The sequence below is a fragment of the Thermobia domestica genome, chromosome 6, assembly GCF_964235325.1.
Source record: "Thermobia domestica chromosome 6, izTheDome1.hap1.1, whole genome shotgun sequence".
Lineage (NCBI taxonomy): Eukaryota > Metazoa > Arthropoda > Insecta > Zygentoma > Lepismatidae > Thermobia > Thermobia domestica.
The window spans coordinates 251,148,775-251,169,873 of NC_137459.1; the positions used below are offsets into that span (position 1 = coordinate 251,148,775).

The 21,099-nt window shown below is 35.1% G+C and overlaps 1 protein-coding gene across 4 annotated transcripts in view; it reads left to right on the forward strand.

The window, feature by feature from the left end:
* Positions 1–21,099, forward strand: part of LOC145688475 (beta-1,3-galactosyltransferase 5-like) — a 182,749-nt gene that overhangs the window by 103,416 nt on the left and 58,234 nt on the right. For 3 of the 4 annotated variants that reach the window (XM_081762759.1, XM_081762760.1, XM_081762758.1), the window contains one exon: positions 16,758–16,868. The exons of the other annotated variant lie outside the window; for it this stretch is intronic. The gene's annotated coding sequence lies outside the window, so the exon portion shown is untranslated. The remainder of the gene's footprint in view (positions 1–16,757; positions 16,869–21,099) is intronic. 4 annotated transcript variants of the gene reach the window in all.

Below are 21,099 nucleotides of genomic sequence, written 5' to 3' on the forward strand. Positions count from 1 at the left end.
AGGAGTGAATTACAGTTAGGGAACTCGCGAACATTTAACGGCCCCAACATCACTTAAATAAAAGTTTTTAAAAACTGGTAACTTTCTGCGATTCATCACACATCGGACCTCATTTCCAGAAAATGGTGTGTTGTATAGCACACAATTAGTAAAACACGTAACTGTAAGCTTTATAACTATATAGAAGTAACGAAATATCAAAAATACCTATACATGGATTGATTGAATTTTTTGATACTAAGGTTTCGATATTTAAAATACCAATTGGGGGATGGATATTAGGGATGACCAGTGCCGGAATTTTTATTTTCCGTAATCCGGAAAATAATATCAGAAAACTTCTGGATTTTTTCTAAATTCCGGGATCTTACCGAAATCAGGAAAGTGCAGTTTCCGATTCAAAAAAAAAAAAAAAAAAAAAAGTTGGCCATCCTTAATAGATATGTTAAAATAGCGCATAGCTTTATTCATCACTCACATTTTCACGACAGGCTTAAGCTATAGTAACCGATAAATCCTGTCTGTAGTTCAGATGAACGGAACATACAATAAGCTAAGTGTTACATTATTTAAAGTAGTCGTATTTTAAATGACACATTTTCTTTAAAATATCTGTACTTTACTCTAGGAGAAAATATTATAATGTTAAATACATGGAGAAAGACATTTCTGGATGGACTTACTTTTTTTTTTTTTGTCCTTTTAAAGTAAAGTCGATGGAGTTCCTTTTAGAAATCTTTTATACTATTACGTCATCATAAGTTACTTTCTGGGTCACAGTTAATGTAGCTGAAACGTTAAATTTTAAAAACTGTAATTGAAAATGCCATTTCATGCATATTTTATCCATTACTTTTAATAAAACACAAAAGTACTTGTTATTCAGTTCGATCAGAAAGAAAGTTAATAAATCACAATAAATGCCAGTTATAAAGAAAGTATAAATGACTGCCGATATGATTTCAATAATTACTTTTATATTTTGAGGAGTACAATATATCACCGTATTTGTCTCTTACGTTGTTTAATATAACCGTGAAAGTTCTGACGTCTGTTCTAAGAATAAAAATTATCCCGAACTCTGGAAGAGGATGAGACATGACATTTGCTTTGTAACTTCTCTCCAAGGTCGAACAAAATATGCGTCTTTGTTCTAAGATTTGTCCTCCTCCTTTTTTTTCTTTCCTTGTTTCTTTCTTTCCAGATTTTAGAGACAGGCTTTCATAATTTAATTTCCTGTTACAATCCAGATTTTTTTTTTCAAGACTTCTCTCAGTGAATAATCGTGGCCCAGATGTTGGCAGTACGATTGTCAAAATCCGTCTATTTACAATATATGTTACGCACTTCGTTTGTTTTAGCAAGTGCTGATGACTTCAAGAAGTCCCTGCTCCTACAAACTCTTGAAACCTCTCCTAATGTTCCGTTGGTTGACCAAAGAACTTGAATCATTTTTCTGTGGGGAAAACAATTCAACGTAAGCGAAGACTGTACTGGATCTTGAGCATCGCATACACATTTTCTTCTGCTAGTTTCGCAATTTAATCCGGGGTACGTCACTTGAAAAGTATATTAGTAAGTTGAAAGAAATTTCCTTGAATTTCATCACTTTTACTATCGCAATGTTTAGTAGCCAAATTGATCCAAATATTTTTAGTTTCCTTAGTAGGTTTCCAAACTTTTAACCTGTCTACAGAATGTAATCCTAAACATTTACCTGTGAGTGGATCCGTCAGTTCAAATACCTTTTCTGAGACCTTTTTAGAACACAACAAGGAGCCTTTATACAAATGAAGAAATTTTGAAATTCTTTTATCTATTGCTGAACTCAAATTTTTTTGTTTCAAGAAAACTTAGTCATTTTCTTTTACCTTGTACTTAGTTTCTTGTTTCTGATTATGCTTAACATTTCATTTGCGAATAATCTCTTTTCAAGACTGCCATGACTAATTCATTATCCCACAATGCATGTTCATCTTCACCGTTTTCATTTACAACAATACCAAAGTGTTTAAACGTGGAATCAGGTGGTTTTATGTTTAAATGCAGACTAGCAGGACGTACCCCTAAACTACTAGAAATTGAATAATTTAGTAAAATTACAATTTGGAGAATGAATTTTTCCCAAGCTGTATGGTCGTCACTACAAAACAATTTGAACAAACGATTAGTTTCACGATGGATCCTTTTAACAGGATTAGAAGAAGCGTGGTAAGGTGTCACATAGTGTATTTTAATTCCATATTCTGACATTTTTTCTTAGAATTTTCGGGAAATGAAGCAACTACCATTATAAACCAAAATAGCATTAGGAATGCCTAAATTCAAAAAATACAATAATTCTAAACAACGTAAGACACATTTAGTGGTAGCATTTCGCATTGGGCACAATGTATAGTATCTTGTGAAAACATCCATGATTGACAATGCATATTTATAACCTGATAAAGAAGAAACATATGGTCCTAGAATATCAATTGAAGCAAGTGCACGCGGACTGTTAACAGTAATGCTTTCCATTGGTCTTGCCGGAGGTGAAGTTTCTACTTTCGTTTCCTAACATACAATACAATCGTTATTGAAATTACTAATATCTTTTCTCATTGTTTTCCAATAACAAATTTCATTCACAAAACCGAAAGTTTTTTCGATTCCAAAATGCCCTCGTTTACAATGCATATGTTCTACAACAATAGGAACTAATGAAGTTGGAATACAAATTCTCCAGGAATCTGGAAAATGAAAATTCTTGTTTAAAAGTACACAATTTTCTAATTTGTAGTATTTTTCTAAATTTCAGTTTCTTACCTTACACTATGGGTTATTAGGATTTTGCAGAAATTTAATACTTGAATTGTGTTCTGAATGTTCACATTGTTTTTCAATTAATTCAGGTATGGTCATATTTCCGAAGAAGTATGGTAACTCTTCGAGGTTATTCACCCTATGAATTTCACCTACAAAAACATTGGTTTTATCTGACGCATTATCCCCACTACTTTCCTGCTTTTTCAGTTTACTACAATGTGAGTTTCTAATTTCCTCATCAATAGCAGATATTTGTAAACCATAATATTCTAATAAAAAATGCTCCTCTATAGCTTGATTAATGTTCAAATCTTTCATTCGAAATTCTTTATAACCTTTTCTAAACTGAGAGTATGCTTGGTCTCGTTCGTTTAAAGCACGGATCCACTCTTGCTTTAACTTATTTCCTTCTGAAACCAAATTATTAATTACAGGACATACTGAAAATGAGTGGTTACAGTCGGATTCAAACTCAGAACTTTCATCTGAAAAATTACTATTTTCTACACAAAAACTAGAATTAGTATTAATAGGTTTATTTATTTGGTCAGCTTGTGTCAAAATCTTCTTAGGTCTATGCCCTCTGATTTCTCTACCGCATAATTTTTCAACGAGCATTGGAACAATTACAACTTCATTTCCCTTAGAAAAACTAATTACGTTTTTCGAAAAATCAATCGTAGCCTGGGCTAACGTGAGGAAATTACGTCCTAACAGACACTCGGCGAGATACAACCAATACTCTTGAGTCAAACATCAAATGCTGTATTTCCACACAAACATTTATTTCGCCCTTCACTTGCTTTTCTCTTTTACCTGAATAATCTACCAGGAAAATATGGGGTGCAGGTTTAAGTTGCAGATGGGAAATTACGGAAGAAATAAGTTTCCACGATTCAAAACTAAGACGACACCGAAGCACCTGTATCACACAACGCTTTTAATTGTGTATTCAGTATTTTACAGTGAATTCCTGCAGTTCGAGTTTCATTACAATTTTTCATACCTTCTGTTATTTCGGTTTCATCTTCAGAAGTTTCTACATCCAGTTAATGACGTTATTGATACTTTTACTTAACACTACGTATTCTACAGGAAAAGTTGGGGTGAGTGCGTTTTCATTATCAAAATTTTGAACATTACCAACACTCATTAGCTCTACCAAAAGCACTCGCTCGGCAGAGCATTTCTAGTTTAACGGTGTCTGTCTACTGTGATTACCTGGTGGTGAAGGAGGAGGTAAGGCACGAGGTTGATTAAAAGTTGGAGCAAAGGGTGGTTGGTTATCAAAATGAGGAATTGAAAACTGTTGAGGCCTATGCCCGCCATCACCTACGCGCCCTTCGCTAGTATAGTTTATATCTTCCTGAGTTCTATACGAATTGTGAGCACCTTCATTTCGAGAATATTGCTGAGAGAAGGTGTTTCTGGATTTACCCTTTGGTTTAGAATTTTGATTTTTACCTTTACCTTAAATGATTTTTGTTTTTATTTTTAATTTGATCCTGCGGTTGATTCGTTTGTTTTTCATTGAGTTGATTTTCAGTCATTAACCTGATTTACACGTATAGGCTTCTTGTGAAATGCATTATTTGTTTTAGAATTTTCATTGTTCTTTAACAATGTTTCAAGATTTTGAACAACATTTAACATAGTCTGTAAATCAAGAGACGGCAACAAAACTGTTTTTGGAAATAATTAGGACCAACAGTTTAATTGTTCAATATGAATGCCTCACTGGCGTTTTTATTCAATTCCCTAATTCTGTGATAACGATCAGCTACAAATGGGTAAACTGTACCATCAACTTTGGGGTCATATCTTTTTGATTGCAACACAGACATTTTCCCTGCTTCAACTTGAGATTTGAACTGTTGTTTAAAAGCAAGTACAAAGTCATTGTACGATTTGAAATCGGGTTTACGAGTAATAAACCAAGATTTGGAATATCCTTGCATCAAAAAATCTAAAATATCTAAATACTGTTTTTCTGGGATTTGCATTAATTTGACATTTTTCTCAAATAGTTCCAGAAAATTAGATGCAATAATTTCGCTTTCGTGACCTAAGTATTTTTTTTTAAAAAACTCAATATCATCTCACGCTTCGCTTCGTCCTAGTATTCTTAATATGCACCGATTCCCTATGATGGGTACGATAACGATTTTTACTTTTAGATAGAAAAGAATAGAATATTTATTGTCATTAAACAACATTTGTTGCAATAGTCATTGTCAGCATATAAATAAATATATACAAAGAAAAAAAAAAGTTACAATTTACACTGGTCTTCAAATTCGTTGATAGTATAAATAGAATTACTTACAAGAAAAGATTTAAAATGTTTTTTTGAAATCATTATCACACATCATTCTTATATGCACTGGCAATGTATTATATAGTTTCATTCCTGTATATTTATAACTTCTTTGTGTTATACTTAGCCTAATATAAGGCGTATATAAGTCATCATTATGTCTAGTATTATATGACGCTGTTTTAACACGTTACTTTTTTTTTTTTTTTTTTTTTTTTTTTTTTTAGTATACAAATTACACAATATACTTAAATCACCTATTTTTATTCTTTTAAAAGATGTAATTACATTTGTTCACACCTGTAGCGTTTGGGCGGACACATTCACTGCATATCTCCTCTAAGGTCTTTATTCTTGCATTTGTTTTTAAATAATATAAATCGTGCTACAAAAGGATCATATTTTTCGTATGGCTCTATTAATACTATTAATGCTTCTGTTTTCCAAGCAGCATTGTTTAGAAATTACAGCGAGAAATAGTTGAATGTCGTTAGGCGCTACTCTTTTCTGATTGGTTGTTGTATGCAAGTCCAGAAGAAAATAGAAACTGTTTCTATTTCTTCCAAGTCAGGGTCCAAATAAGGACTGCAGAAAATTTCAACCTGAACTAGGGGCAAGTTACTTCTCACACGATCGTTAATCTTAGATCGTGAATCGCAGCCTTACTTCAGTTCCGTCTGAGACAGGCTTAAGAATTTTGTCTTGGGCTAATTCCAAGAGATCCCTCCGTATACAAGGGTTGATTAAAAGATATATAACGATATAACGTTATAGCTCTAGACCGACGGTCTGATTGCTCATCGACCAACTTGTCGGTCGCGAAGCGACCGATTTTTCCGTGTGTATGGCCAGCTGTAGATATTTCGAAATATTGTTGGAATGTTAAGTTCAACCGAACACACAGTTGCTACATTGGTTTGCATGGTCGTTTTACATTAAGTTGTTTTGGTCATAAGAAATTACATTGAACGTTGAGAATTTAAATGGTCACCCTAGTGACATTCTAATTACTTTAGTAGTAATGAGCAATACCCAGTAATACTTCTTTACAAGAAAAGTTCATCAAATAACCAATGCTTAGTGCAAAATACAAATTAGAGTATCAAATAGCACTTCCATGTTCTGTGCTTTTTTAGTATTGAACATTACGAGTAGAAGCACATACGTTTGTACAATCCGCGGCAAAAAACCTGCAACATGAGCATATAAGTTTATTGTGAAATGACGAAGTCTTTTGCTCCAAAATAAGTGTGCACGGGAGGAGGCCGAGGTTTATCCTGGCATGATTCGTACCACTTAGACGTTATGTTCATTCCCTGTGCTGTTAGGTGTAGTGTCACAATAAACTTACATCCTCATGTTGCAGGTTTTTTGCCGCGTATTGTACAAACTCAAGTAATGATTTGGATCCCACTTTTAACAGTACTTTCCCTTCGCATATAGCCTCGCTGCTAATAAAAAAGGAACATTAAACTAATCAACGAATCACAACGAGACGAAACTCGTCAAAGCTTCAAACCAAACCTTCGCTACTAAACAAAGCTGCGCTGTACACTATCAACTCTATACTGCTTGTCGAGGATTCGAATCCCACTTACTGTCTAGATATTGTGTATTGTTCTTTCATTATTTCTCATAGCATTCTATAGCCCAAAGGAAAGGATACAGCTTTAATCAAGTATTCTGGGCACTGCACAAATTTATAATTAAATTGCAAGTTGGGCACACGAAATTTATTAAATACGTGTATATAGTAAAACATATCAACTTTCCCACCTTCTTCACTTGTGAGACATCTGTAGTTTCCTGTAAAATATACATTACATTACTTTGTAAGTTGGCCACCTATGTTATAACTTCGGCACACTGAAGCAGCGCTGTTCTTTTGATGTTAATTTTAAATTCATCTCTGGATATTAGGCACGTAAAATGTTGAACTTTTGACAGCATATATTATAATTTATGGGGTCTTTCTTTTACTGTTACGTTTCGCAAACTCAATAAAGGCAAAAAAAAAACTATTTTAAAAAAAAAAAAGAGAGAGAAACTTGTCGAAGAATACCAGAAGTATTATGAATGTCTGTCGACAACTGTATGAACAGATCAGTGCTCCTCTAAGCTTTCCCAGTCATATAAGGTTTCAAAATGTATTTATCGAGCTGTGATTGCTCAGTGTTTACGTCACGTATTCAAACTACTTCCTTTGAATATTTCCTGAGAAAGCAGCTGCCGAACAATTAAAAAAATGAAGATCGGATTTATGTTGCAACGCATCAGAAAAGAAGGTAATGACACAGTCCTTTCATCTCGCTGCTAGCTCGTCATCCCCATGAACAAGGAATATAACTTTTTCTAAATTAACAACTAATTTAGGTGTTGTGCTATTTATAGGAGTAGGGCAGCATGGATGTTATGTTTCCTGGAATTAAGAATCTTACTAGATCTTCAGTTGCAGATGGAAAGGGTAAAGTGTTTATTATCAAGTTACAATTTGATAATAACACAATGATAATAATTAATCGTAACAGAATATACGACAGATTTTGTAGGTTATTATAGTGTTCAAATTGCATTTAAACGATAGCATTGGAATGATAAAATATGATCTTGTGTTAAATATAAATTCTTTGTGTTGCAAAAGTAACATATTATTTATGAAGTACAAGTAGTGCTCTCAAACGGGTCGGGTCAGTTCAACTTGGGTCGGGTCAGCTCGGGTTGGGTTGTCGGGTCAAGCTACTCGGGTCGGGTCAATCGGGTCAGCTCGAGTCAGGTTGGGTTAACAGGTCGGGTCAGTCGGGTCAGCTCACTTTGGTCAACTGAGTTTAAGTTGAGCTTAAACTCGACTTGAGTCGAAAGCTGCTGTTTTTCACTAGCTGCCTAATTAAAAATAGCAATTTTCAATTGATTTTATAGAAGCCATAAATCTATTTTGAACACTTGCAGCTATTGTTTTTATGGTAAATGCTTAATTTTGTACTTGTGTTTACTTTAATTTGTAAATGTGGAAGATTGATTTTACCAATCGACTGTAATATTAATATCTACGCTATATATATATATATATATATATATATATATATATATATATATATATATATATATATATATATATATATATATATATATATATATATGGAGTATGGATTTAGAACAAAACTAGAAGTTGTTTAAGCAAGGTTAAAAGAAAGATTGGATATGGACAACCAAGCCCAAGCAGGGCTGCGGTGGCTCAGTGGTAGAGAATTCATCTCTGGTGCATGGTGTCCATGGTTCGATCCCAGCTTGTGCTAAGTAGGCTTTGTGGTGGAAAAACGCCGTGTAGTGGGTTTTCTCGGGGTTCTGTTTCCTCCCACTTTCTTCATTCCACCATTTCATTCATTTCTCATGGTCACCGTATCCCTTAGCCTCGGTGCAGAATCGAAGGATCTTAAACTGAATATTTCATTTTATTTCACCAAGCCCAAGGACATCGATACAAGAACAAGATAAAGATTGGATATGCAAGACGAATTGCATAGTAATCTTGCTCTTGGCCTTGTTTTGGTGACCACCAAGTAGCGATGAGCATATTTTCTTGCTTTCCGTGTATAGTATGAAAGACCATAATCAAAATCACACTTGGTCTTCATTTGTACCGATGAGGCGAGCATTCTTGGCTCTTGCATAGCATGAAAGACCACCAAAACTACGAAATGCAGGACCAAGACTTGACTGCAAGACAAAGAATAAGACGCAGTATTGATGACCAAGACCCAGGGAGCAAATTGTTTGAATTTCATTTGTTGGGCTGAAAGTGATGAAATAAAATTAGTACTTTGTAATTATATATCATACTGTATTTTTAAAATTTAAATTACAAAATTCATATTATGAATCTTCTTACGTGCAACTATATATACTGTAAAATACGTTTTAATTTCCAAGAAAGGAAAATCAAAGTGGCACGAGTCCCGGAATCATAAAAACCTATTTTGGAATGAAAGTTGAAGGCTTAGAAAAAATCACAGGTGTTCTCCTGTTTCCTCAACCCTTATCATTGTAGTTAAATGATTTCCTTTTGTCTCAGCCAAGATACTCTTGCTATTGCCTTCCGAGAAGACCCCCTGCCGTCCAAGCAGGTGAGAACACTGACCTTGTATAAAAATTTCGTCACATAGAACTAAAGCAAGAAAAAAATAAATTTCTCCCACGTGGGACATTGGTATCAGTTATAAAAAGAAATGACCAAACCTCAAAAGTGCCAAATATTCATTAAGTTGCATATAAAATCCGACGCTTGATCTAGCTAGTGGTTAACGTGTAAGACTTCGGTACACGTGGTCCGGGTTTAATTCCCAATGGGAGTGCATTTTGGCGTTCACCCAGTGTCGTGACCATAGTGCTCTCAAACGGATCGGGTCGGGTTATGGGTCGGGTCAACTCGGGTCGGGTTGTCGGGTCAGGCTAGTCGGGTCGGGTCAGCTCGGGTCAGTCAATTCGGGTCACGGGTCGGTCTTCAACCCGACCCGACCCGTCCCGTTAAGAGCACTAAGTACAAGTAATGTGTAAGTAATTAGTTTGATTTGAAATACTATGTTACGACCTACATAATACTATAGGACTTTATCTTAAAAATTATTCAATCACGTATTATTGTAAGTTGCCTAGTTCGACTTCTGTCTCCAGTGCAACCGATGTTTACTAACAAGCAAGTTTCACTGTGAATAAGTAATATCTTAATGTGATCCTTTCTTCTGTATATTACAGAATCGTGGAAAGCTGTGCAGAGAGATAAGAGACAATCTCCTCATTTCCCTATGCTTAAAAAAATTGACGAATGTCATTGCTGTGGTTTTTATGTTCAGAACCCTTTTTTGCCATATAGACTCCTCTCTTCAGAATGGCGAAGAACATATATTAACCAACAAAGGATGTGATGAAGAAAGCAGTTTCATTATCTTTTTTTTTTTTCCTATTGTGGTGCCAGTGTGAACAGCTAGTCTAGAGCTTTGACACTTTCTGCCTATTCAACCTGTTCCTACAGTGGCATTTTCATACTAGCATTAGCTTATTTGTTCCAAAAAAAAAAAAAAAAAAAAACCTACTTTCGGAGTAAAAAGTAAGGTTTAGCAAAGTTACATCTGCTAGGCATTAGCTTCTTCCTACAGATGTTAGTCTTGTATCTGAAGAATATTAATTAACGTGTGTAACTACCTATATAAAGAAGGCATAATTACTCATACACTTCCTGCCGGAAGAATAAAGCTCGTATTCCTTGGTTTATGTCACTTAACTTTCCGTCAAGTTAACATGTGACATATTTAGGCAATTCCTACTTTTGTGGCGTTAGCGTAGATTCCATCAACATGTCATTCCATTAAAATGGAAGTGTGGCTCATACATTCCTCAAAATAAGATACAGTATTTCCGATTAATGTCGTCTTTCCTTGATAGATGTGTAGCTTTTTCATTCAATCAAGCTTCCTAGTAATCAAAATTTTATCTACTCTTTTGAATCACGAGAGAAAAAGTTGGCTAGCCTACCCCTGCATATACTTGTTAAGTAGGCCAAATTCGCCTATTGAGAAATAAAGAAATAAACCACTGATCAAACTGACATTAAGTTGCCACAAGTCGTTTAAATCAGTGTTCGCTTTTTTTTTAAGTACTAACAAACTTATTCGTAATATTGATTCACAAGTTTAACTTTGGTGCGATGTGTGCATAATGTATCGCGGTAACTGTCCGTGGAATATATATATATATATATATATATATATATATATATATATATATATATATATATATATATATAATCAAAAATGGTAAGCTCACGTTGACACATGCGGCATCTAGAGACTTTTGTGTTTTTGAAATGAGAAGGAAGTTCAAATATGATTAGCAGATACCACGATTGACGGTAAATAAAATTCTGGTAAATTTCAAGAACATTTGGAAAGGGAATATTTATACTCTCTAGGTTCAAATATCAGATTTTGCTGTACAGTGATCAACTCTAAAACCAGAAATGGTTGATTTCTACGAATTCATCAGTGGATGGGAACACCTCCATCAATGAACTAGATTTTTAACTTTTTGACACTCTACGTCCGACACAAAATAGATGATGATCCATCAACAGTAATTGATTTTGTTTCTCGGAAGAACACTCGGACAGAGCAAATCTATAAACCAAACTCCTTTATTGATGTTACATAATTACAGTAAGATCTTAATTTGCTACACTTACTGAATTGCTGTAGTACTACACATTTTCCACATGAGAATGATTTAGTGATTGTATAGTTGCTGTAAATTGGTTTTGTTTCTATGCCATTTAAGCACTTCTTGTCATTTTAAATTTGCATTCTTTTTCTTGTTATTGTGAAAGGAAATACTAAAATTAGTTTTTTCACAGAAAAGATAAAAAATGTTATCAGCTTCTTGCTTCACTTATCGTGCGAAATTTTCTTTCAATTCTTCATACAGTCTTGGAAAATGAACAGCATAACTATGTCAATGAATTCAAAAATGAATTAGAAGCAACTCATAATGAAAAGCGAATGATCTTATTGTCATGGAATTTAAATTGGAAAGTAAAACTACGCAAAAAAAAAAAGAAAAAAAAAGTTGAAATCCTTTTATTGTTATTACTAGTCATTCTTTACTTCAGAAGCATTAAAACTTCGTTTCAACCTTCGAGAACCAATTCTAATTGATTTTAGTTAATAGTTAACCTTAGTTGTCCAAGATTTCATGGATGCTCTACAGAACTTTCGAGACTCGACTTGGGTCATATATTTGTTTTAAAAACATGTTATCGCGTTCTGGTGGTCTTGTTTTCTATAGAAGGGTGATCAAGCGCTTACAATGCAAGGACACACTGTAGTTAGCTTCTTGTTTCTAATAGTGCAAGTAATCGCCAAAGTGTAACAAAAAACAAGACCTAAGGATCCCAGGAGACTATATGTAAGGTTTAGTTTCACAGATGACACTTACAAGACTAACGAAGTCTCTTTCATAAAGTTGTATCTTCAGTTGAACGTCTTACAATTCTGACTTACGACTCGGAAGTAAAGATTGTAATAGCTGGACGTTTGAATCGAATACCAAAAATGCACTCTTTTCACACTTACGAGTTTGTCGATTGCATCCAATGTATTTACACATACCGTCCAATGTACCTGTACCAAATTTTCAACGATGTTTTCTTGTTTTTTCTATTATTGTAGGCTATCCAATTCTTGGACACCTTGTCGTTAGAATAACCAATCGGAGTATCTAAAGAAAACTATTTTAAGTTAACAGTGGTATCGTATGATTTTACAAGAGGTACCGATCGCTGTAAGAATCATGGAAATGGAGGCTTCATTCTAAGATATCGAGTTGTTGAGAAGGCGGAGCAATCAGTAAAACTCGTAAAAATCATATGCCAGTGTTAACTCGGAATCGGTGTTGTGAGAGGGGACTGCACCTGGCGGGTCGGCGTGCATACAATGTGCATTCATGTAACCGCCAGTCTAGAGTTAGACGTAATGAGCCCCAAAGGCAGCTGCAAGATCTCGAGCTACAGAGCTAGTGTACCTGCTGTACTCGTTGGTCTTCGTCGGGCATTTGAAACCAAACACCAATCCTCACACGGCGTTGTTGCACGTCGACGACATCCAGCATATCTTCTAGAGCTTTCATCAGCTGGATACGATTCCACACTCGTGACACAACACTGGGAGGAACCTTCAAGTACCTCACTACACTCTGTTGACTTTTCCTCATTTCTAATCTACCGATAATCCGACCACGCATTACATCATTTACGTGTATTCTCTGGGCTATCTTGTGTTCCTTGGACACATTCACTGTGACCGATAGGCACTGCCTATTCCAAAAACCACTAATTTTCGAAGGGTGTTTCTCCCGCTACGGACATTATTCGTGTTTTCGGAGTCATAGAGTGCACCTGTGTTGCCGAACAGCTACTACGTGTCATTCCAGTCAGGCGTGCCAACCGAATGTCTAGCATTCGTAGGATCAACATGACGTAAGGGTTATATTTCGAAATTAACATTCCCTTAAGTTTGAGACAAGATTGTGTATCTAATAACTTCACATTACAATAGATGCTTATAGTTAGACAGAACCTGTTCTGTGAACGCTGAATCCATAGCATGAACATTTTTTCGCAGTCTCGTACAATTATCATTATTTATGAATCAATATCAAAACGGTAAAAATTGTGCTAGTATTTAATCCTCCCGATTTCAGTAAAAGAATAGGAGCTGAAAGGAAATCTATTCTTAAGATTCTGAGTCCATATCAAAAAAACAGTCACCTTCGCTACAGGCGACTGCCACCTTCATTTTCGCTCTATGAGAATCAATACTGAAATTGAAAGTGCTAAATTTCTATCAAGGTTGCAACAAAACAATAAAGTTAGAGATGGAACCCATTTTTGTAATACTAAATGCAGATTTTAAAAAAATACTCGCTTTCTACGAGGCTTAAGCTAAAACAAAAAAAAATGGGACTGGCAACCTGTTCAGTAGTATACGTGGAGCAGTGAAAAACGCGCAAAGCAACCTTGAACCTTCGAGAAGAGAATGATATACATGAGTTGCCGCTCGCAGTCCGTCAGTCGGGTTTAGTCTGTAAGCAGCCATTGAGGAGAAATGTGCGCAGCCGAAAGAATAGCAAATGCGAAAATTGAGTAGTGTATTAACTTCAAATTCCTTGTGAAATCAAAGAAATCGCCGAGTAAGTGTGTGAAACTGTTGCAGAATGTGTATGGTGAAAATACGATGTCACGTACGCGAGTGTTTGAGTTGTATAAACGTTTCAGCGAGGGACGCGAGAACGTTGATGAAAGACTGGGTCACAGCAACAACAGAGGAAACTATGGCAAAAGTGATCGACACTTTCCAGAAAGATCGCAGGCTCAGCATAAGAATGATAGCAAACATGGTGGGCATCGATAGCCTGTCTGCACAATTTTGCACGGCCAAATTGAACATGCGCAAAGTTTGCGGTAATATGGTACCAAACAGAAACTCACAAAGGAGCCGAATGACTTCCGGAAGTACGTGTGCAGTGAAACAATGGAACGCCTGAAAACAGAACCAAATTTGTTAATGAAAATCGTCACTGATGACGAGACATGGATCTTTCAGTATGACCCTGAAACGAAAAGCCAATCAATGCATGCACTGGAAAACTTCATCACCGCGAATGAAAAAGGCACGTAAGAGCAAATCGTAAGTGAAAGTAATGCTTATTGCATTCTTTGATATCAATAGTCTGCTCCTGATTGAATGGATACCATCAGGTCAGACAGTGAATAAGCAATATTATCAGTAGAGTTTGGTGATGCTGAAAGAACGCGTGAGAAAGAAATGGTCCCTCTTGTGGAAGAACAATGAACTGATTGTGTATCAGGGCAATGCTTCTTCGCATACTGCTTCGACCGTTAAGCAATTTCTGGCAGCTAAAGAGACTAGTGCTGGAACACACGCCTTATTCGCCGGATTTGCCACCACGCGTTTTTCTTTTGTCCGAAAGTGAAATCCGCCCTCCAGGGAACTCATTTTCGGACTGGATAAGTTTTGATTTGGTTTTCAGTTTAGCGTTTCTTTCAGCAGTGAGGCTATATAAGATGTGGACCTACAGTTTAACGTAGGTTCTGAACCACATAAGCTTCTGCCAGGAATCAAACTCAGGTCTCCCACACCAAAGGCGCGTACCTAACAGCTTCGCCACGAGAAAGCTTTGGAAGAGAAGAAGCAGAAAACGGCAGTGGTACTTTAAGACGGACACGTGAAGATTTCCTCAACTGCTTTCAACAATGTGAACTTTGTATGTAAAGGTGTATGAGAAGGAAAGAGTGTTGAAGGGGATCACCTTTAATTTGTCAGTTTGTGACAGTAAATCATATTTTTGGCACCACTCCCGTTATTTTGATTTTTGTTTATTATTATTATTATTATTATTATTATTATTATTATTATTATTATTATTATTATTATTATTATTTTAGCAAGACCTCGTATGACCATGTTCCACTATAATCTGTGTTGAAATTGGAAATCGTAGATTTTAACGACTCCGGTTTTAATATAAGGATAAAGGTCGAGATTGTCCTGTTGCAATGCTAAATTTTTACCATAACAAAAAAAAAGTATTTTTCGCTATTTCTGACCGCTTTTACTCTATGATGATCAATATTTCTGCCGTTTCCTGTTGCAGAGAGAAAAAAAGTTGTAAATACACAATTCTTGCACCATTTAATCCATATCAGAAAACTGGTACTCGCTGTGTATTACTTTCTTCCATAGTGATCAATATTGAAACCAATAAAATCGTAGTTTTCTGCAACTTCATGTTTGAATAGAGTTGAAGGTAGAGATGATACACTTGCAACTTTGAATCTTGCTATCTTCTTATCAATTATGTTCTATGGAGCTCACTGTTGAAACTGGAAATAGTAGATTTCTACCACTTCTTTTTCTATAGAGATGATGGAAATGGGTTATATGCTTTGGACACTGAATCGATTCCAGAAAACTGCTTCTCGCTATATACTGTATTATCATTTTTGCTGTATGATGATCAAAGTTGAAACTGGAAGTAGTTGACATCTTCCACTTACTTTTGAATCGATAGGTCAAGATCGATATGACACTTAATTTGAGAACCCTGAATTTATATAACAAATCCATTTCTCGCTGTCACTTCTGTGTGCCTGGTCTCTAGTTCGATTCCCGATAGTGTAATCCTCCTCTGATTCAAATCCAAGTAATGATTCGGTTCCCACTTTGAACAGTAGAACCTCTCTCTGTAGCCTGGGGCTAAAAAACGACTTAAAATTCTATTCTGTACACCAGCTGCCATAATTCTTATCTATTTTTTACGAGCTACCATTGACCGTACCATTTCCCAAGATTATAAACTGTTACCAAATGGCGAGAGTAGATTTTTCCCAATCAGAAAGTCAAGATGAAAGGTAACATTTGTTATAGCTGTCTTGAATAAGTAGTATTCTTCTTGCGAGTATGCCTTAAATTATTTTGTAAATATCATACAGAATTGTAATTATCTCATGTGATGGATTTTGTCATTTCACAAGTGACATTGCTAATGGCAGGAATACAAATGTGCGTGGTATTTGGTGCAAATTTGCACGATGTAATGTTTGAGCTGAAATAATATAACTAAGTAAACTGCAAAGTTAATAAAGGAAAGTTAGGTCATTAAACAGTATTGTAATGTCCTGTAGAAATTTGCAAAGGAAAAAAGTTTGTAATGTTTATGAGAAACCTTGCAGAACAAATTTCGCCATTTGACCTGTGAGAATGGTTAAGGGACAATCATTTCTAGATTAGCCTCAAAACTCTGAAATGAAATGGAATAACTAACGGGAGCTATAAAGTACCTTCGAAGTCTTGAATTAATTTGCATGACTTCAAAATAAGTTTTTTTTTTTTTTTTTAAGTTGAGGTGTCAAGAAAGCGTTCCACTTGCCTATATCGTGAAAAGAGTAGACATTAGTCATTTTTAACTTGTGTGTTAATTTCGAAGACTGTTTTGATGAGAGTAAAATGAGAATGAGGTGTAATTATTCAGTACTTGCAAGTTTTCCACTTACTGCTTTCTTTTTCAGGAGAATCTTCAGGGCCGTAGCCTTGTCCTTTCCGATGTCTTCTGATGCCTCGAAAATGGTCATTTGGTAAAGCATTCACGGCTAGTTGCTCCCACTTTGAGGTGATGAACGGTTAGCATTTTTACATTCTTTTCTTATAGTGCAGTAAACTAATTTTCAATAATATTTTAGTGTTAGTAAGTTGCTTTCCAACAGACTTGCTGTCATGATTTCAAAGTAAGGTCAAATTCTTTGTTGAAACTTGTTCGAAGATGCTAATTATCGTTGACGGTGCAAAGTGACTCATATCAATTACTGATAATGCAAGGGAATGAGAAGGCGCATGAACTAACGGAACATTTTACAACGTAGTCTTTTTCATATTTTCGTACAAATAAATCTATCTCTCTCCCTTTTCTTTCTTTCTTTCTTTCTTTGTCCCTTTCCGTTCTAGTTATGAGAACAGCAAGAGAATTGTCTCACTTCCTTTGTGAGTACAATGATGGTTTGACTTCTTGTAATATTACCGCAATGATTCAGTTATTTTCCCAAAGACTTGAACGAACTATTTTAGGATAATATTTCGTGTTTAGCAGTGTTTCACATGTGTAATATGTGTGATGTTGAAGTTTTTCAAACTTTCGTAATTCAGATTTAGATATGGAAGATAGATGGCTTATTTTTTACGTTTTCTAAAATACAAATTAACAGAAGTACTTTGTTCTCAAGTAAATTCGGTGTTTGTAGTATCAATTGAAAATGTTATAGTCGCAACTCAGCCCCACACCAAAGACAAACAAAAATTGTTCTGTTTTGTAATACGTAAGATTTACCAGAATACTGGATATCTCGTGATAGGGTAGTGAATAATGATGAAAATCTCGTTTCCTAATCTTGTTATTCTTAAGTATACACACATTTTAACAAAGAAAAAGACTGAAGATTACTTAACAGAAGTTATTACGCAGGTCCCCGTGTTGCAAGTAAGGTAAACATTTAAACTTCTCCGTAGAGTAGGTAGTTAGCGCAACCAAATACTTAACTAAAAAATATGTCGCGTACCCAGAACAGGAAGTTGCAAGTAGCACATATTCTGCATCCCGTAGTAGTGCCGGTATAACTTTAAGATTACTACCAAATGTATACAATAAATTTTAAATGTTCATATTTTCGATGAAACTCGTGAAAGTTCTTCTTGACAATCAGAGTAGTCTTTCTTGTTTTTATTGTTGCTTCTTTTTAAAATCCTTTTTAAATTTATATCTGTGTCGGAACGTTTAATTCTATAAAGAATCACTCAGTATCTGACTAGTATCTGGAATCTGTAAAGTAAATGCTTAAGAATGACCTCGTTAGTAAGGCTTGAATTTACTTCCACATTTGCCAGGAGTACAAGAAGTCGGCAAATAAATAAATAAATAGAAAAAATAATAAACCCTCTCCGAATCAATAGTGGACGTCTAGTTTCGAGAAGTACTGTAGTAATTATATATAATATACATAAAATATGAAATCTTTTATAGTACTCTGAACCCTTAATTTATGTTGGCAAAAGTAAAACTGTCAGAATTTAATTTTATTAACGAAATATTAGTAATTCTTTACATTCAGTAAGTTTCAGATTTGGGTTTCATGTTGTGTCACAACTTTTTCGTAATAATAGAACTGTCAAACAAAATTTGCGTTGAAGAATTATTTTTATAATTCATATAGAGCAAAAGGAAAATTTCACATCGCTAATACCATTAAACTTCATTTCTGTTGATGTATAGGTTAGGTGCTATCGTGTATGGAAAAAAAATGGACGGAAATTGTATCTGATTTCCATGCATGTGATGGGCGGAACCCGACGCTTTTCCATTGAAACATAGTATAGAATGTTCTTTTTTTTTTTTCTTGACCACGTCATTTTAGAGGAGGGGAGGGGGATCAGCAGGAAGAGAGATGTGAACAAAAGAACGCATGATGCAGGCACGAACTCATCACAAAAGTAACTCAGTTGTCAGCTTATTCAACACCAACAACAAATATCCTTTTCTCCATACGACATGTTCTTTTATTACTTCTATTATTCAAAAACGTGTCAGTGTATGTCACCCAACAAAAATAAATTAGATTAGGATAGATATTGTTAGATGGTGTGTGAACGACAAAATTTTATTTAATAAAAATAATTTTCTTTTCCTTTTTTGTCCTGACAATTATCCAGTTTTCCGTATTTTTCCCTGTAGATAAAACTTGTATTGTATCCTGTGGATACGATAATAATTGATAGGTACATTTTCCGGTTCTAGCTTCCTGGAATTCGCAATAGAATGATAGTACACATTTATGATACTAGCATGTTCTTGATTGGAAGACTTAAAAATTAGTAACGTAATTAAGTCAAGCTTTTTAATAAAACTAAATGAAATTCTAGTTTTACGTCCCACAATTATGTCCTGTAGGCTAAAGAAGGCAGATAATTAGTAAATGATTAGATTTGGTGGAATGATAATGTTGGAGGAAACTGGAGAACTAATAAAACCCACGCATGTTGTCCACCACACTCAGACCCTGGAATCGAGCTAGGGATCACTGAGCCAAAGCTTTCAATTCAACGCTATATAGTAATGCTCCGTAAATGAAGGAAGATTTATGGTAAATGAAAGTGGTTAGATCTCAGGTTGTGAAATTGTGGTAAAGTGACTAAAAGCTACATCACCTAGACCAAACCTTCATATACAGTGTACTTGAAGGTGCAATATGTTAGATTATTCAAATAAAATAACTGGAAAATCGCCTGTTTTATTCCTTAATTACAATGATAAACGTCCCGTTTATATTTAATATTAGGTGCTACAATTCGAGAAACATAACTACAGATTTTAACTACATCGTGGCTACATCAGTAACACGGTGCCTGAGGCGAGGGTTCGATTCCTCGTTGGAATTAACGGTTTGAATACCACGTTAGGCTGTAGGTTTACGTCTTGCATAGCCTCAGTGTTGAGAAGGGACGTTCAACTCCAAACCAACCAAATAAAATATGTTGATGACCCAAGTAGGCTATATTGGGGATTTGGAAACGAAGAGCATTTTATTCGATTGTTCTCTTATTTTTGAATAATCTTGTATGGATACGTTCTACCTAAGTTTCTTAGAAATATTTGAAACCTCCATATCCGTATTCTTTATTTGTACGAAGGTATTTGATTATATCGTACTACTTACATAAACTAAATAGACTAAGAAACTGTGGACTTATTTTGGTAAGTGACATAGATTTTGAATAACTTGTAGGAATATACCATGAAGACTTCTGTAACGACAAATTACGAGTGTGAATGAATAGTTTGCATAGTTGTTGCAAGAACTGTACTTCTCTAACTTCTATAAAACTGCATTGAAATTTGTTCACTCCCAAAGTTTGTGGTAAGATTATATGCAAAACGGAATATAGAATTTTCTTATAGATTTTAGATCAGTGACTTAGTAATTTAAATTTTATCTTAGCAATGTTTAGAAGCATACAGGTTGCATAAATTAGCGTTTTACTTATCCGTTGAGTGTATCAGGTGATTTTTTTCTTATGATTTAGAGATAAACATAGTATCAAACTATGGGCTTTACATTTGTGCAATACTTAGAAAGCAAATATCTTTAATGTTACATTGGTGTCATTTGATTCCTGTTTCATAAGTTTATAATTTAGAATCGGTCGAGTTGGGCGATAAACATAATTTCAGACACTTGTACTGCTTCGTTTCATTAAAGTACCAGATCACATTGAAATCTAAGTTGTGATGGTTTGTTTGGTTTCACTGTTCTTATTGGGGGAAAAGTATGAATCATCCGACATTTCTCGTACAGGAAAATTATATGTTGCAGTAGGTGGGGTTTATTTACTCTTACGTACTCGATGCGGGTCAATATGAAATTGATTGTTTACGTCATTTCAACAGAAAGAACATGAAAGACAAGACCAGCAGCTTCGATTTCTGCGTAACTTTGGGGGGCCCGTTGAGGTAAATGTTTCGTTGTCAGATATCCGAGCAAAGATATCAGATCCGGAGGGACCAAGCAAACTTTAGGGAGCCCAGGCCTTCTCATACCCTACCCCAGCAAAGATCGGCGCACATGAACTAGACCTACTTATGGATTCTAATTCGGGGTTGAATCTTACATTTCCGTGCATCAAAAGAGCTCGCTAGCTACAAGGTTGAAAAAGTTGTTTTGTTCGTGTTTGAAAAATCGACCGTACATAACAGTGGTTCCCAACTTGGGGAGCGCTCGCTTGCGAGGCGTGAAGAATGAGCAAGGGAAGCGCAAGCTGTGAGAGAAATAAAATGTGAAATTATGAATAAAACATAACTTGTAATAA